Source organism: Heterocephalus glaber, unplaced genomic scaffold, assembly GCF_053883595.1.
Source record: "Heterocephalus glaber isolate CG9 unplaced genomic scaffold, H.glaber_assembly_v1.0 deba00000546, whole genome shotgun sequence".
Classification (NCBI taxonomy): domain Eukaryota; kingdom Metazoa; phylum Chordata; class Mammalia; order Rodentia; family Bathyergidae; genus Heterocephalus; species Heterocephalus glaber.
The window spans coordinates 16,151,543-16,153,572 of NW_028258147.1; the positions used below are offsets into that span (position 1 = coordinate 16,151,543).

Here is a 2,030-nt window from a genome sequence, read left to right on the forward strand (position 1 = left end):
TATACAATACAGTTACATTCTTCATTGGGATCTTGTACCTTTACACGATGTATCTTGGTTCTTATATTTTCCCCCTTCCCCTGCCCTCCCGTCACCCTCTCCAACCTTCCCTATTTACAAAGTCTTTGTTTCCATGTTTTTTTCTTTTCTCATATTTTTTCTTTTCCCTTCTTTCCTTTCCCCTACTCCTCTAAATTCCCCTATTCCTTTAGACCTTTTCTTCCTATTACACAATATTAATTATACATTTTGATTCTTATTTACACTTTTAGTTTTTCACACCAGAGAAACTATTTTGTATTTACACATGTGTGTCCTATTTATTTCACCTAAGAATACGGCCTCAGTGTGCATCCAGTTAGCTATAAATGTCTCTAGTTTCTCATTCTTTATGGCTTAGCAGTGATAGAGAAAAGTTTTAAAGTAAGTTTAGTGGATTAGCTATTAAAATAATTGTAGGGGGCCAGGGATTTAGCTCAGTGGTTCCACTGCCTACTGCACAAATGCAAGGACCTGAGTTCGATCCCTGGTACCAAACAAAAAAACAAAACAAAACAAAAAACCTTTCAGGCCGAATCTTCCTCAGTAATAAGAAGCGACCGGTCTGGCGGTCCTGGCTCCATGGGTCCGCTCAGGTCGGGCCTGGGCACCAGAGCTGCTGTGGCTCCCGCCTTGGTGGGTGCAATGGAGGCCATGCTGGAGGCTCGGGAGAGGCCGAGACATCCAGTGGTGCTAGTAGATGAGGCAGCAGGGGCAGCCCTGGCTCTGCATGAGTAAGCGGTGGCAGCAGTTATGGGTATGGTGGCACCGGCGGTTTTCAGTCCCAGGCGAGGATGAAGACACTGTTTGAAGAGATCAAAGCATCAATTAAAAATAACTATAACCAAGAGCAATCATTTCGTAGGCCTGTTCTTCCTTGGAGAGGTGTTTTTATTATCAAAGCTGGCCGCAAAGCAGTATCCTGTTCAACACTCTATTTAGAAATAAGACTAAAAAATACCTGCACCATAGATGGATTCTTGATGTTGTTGTATGTCATTCTTAAAGAGGTTGAAAATTTCCCCAGGGACCTCTCTCTTCATTTTGGTAGAGAGTTTGTAGACTGTTTTCTTTATTAAATGGATACCTACAGTTTTACAGCTGTGGAGCTACTTTGGATTTGAGACAAGATAGAAAAACAGCAATACAAATCTGAAGTTCATAAAGCTTCATTAGTAATTGACCTGTTTGGGAATGAGCATGATAATTTTACAAAAAATTTGGAAAATCTCATATCTACCATTCAAGAAAGTTACTGTTCCAACTGGTGATGCCCAACTTGAGAGCAGGAAGAACAGCAGCGCTCAATTAATATAAATCTTCCCCAAGAAATTCCATGATTGAATTATGTGAAAAGCATGGGTGTGGTGGCTTAAGAGAATTTTCCCAACCAATTTCCTGCTATGGAGCACTGCCTTTTGTTGTCTTAAATATGCAACATCGGAAATCTGAAGATCTGGCATATGTGCCCTATTACTTGGATTTATCTGATCACAAATACTTATTAGAAGGTGCCACATTATTTAGCAAAGAGGAACATCATTATTCTGCAACTTTCCAGATTGATGGACATTGGATGCACTATGATGGCCTCAGAAATGTGAATTTAATTTTGTTAAATAAGCCCCCAGAGTTTCTCCTCTTGTCATCATTGGTTTATATTTGAGCAACAGAGAAATAGACACTGATGCTAAATTAAATTGTTTTCCCACCTGCCCATGCTCCCCCAAGATGAAGGACTTTTATTTTGTGTATACTTGGTATCCAAGGAAAGAGTTCAACTATACTAGTTTTGGAGGTGTATTTCCCAGTGTTTAGCTCCAGGTAAATGTTTTATATCAAAGATCTATGCAAAGTAATTGTGGGAGAAAAATAAATAGTGTATCCCTTTAAAAGCTTTCCTTAGCCTGTTGCTTTTGTTGTTTAAAGTGAAGGTTGTATAGCTCCTTTGATCTGTAGCTCCACTATAGATAACATATATATATATATAC

General features: G+C 39.4%; 1 pseudogene; it reads left to right on the forward strand.

Moving 5' to 3' along the window:
• The first annotated feature begins 833 nt into the window (after nucleotides 1-833).
• On the forward strand, nucleotides 834-1,720 carry LOC101714562 (dopamine receptor-interacting protein 1 pseudogene; annotated as a pseudogene).
• Nucleotides 1,721-2,030: the final 310 nt, after the last annotated feature.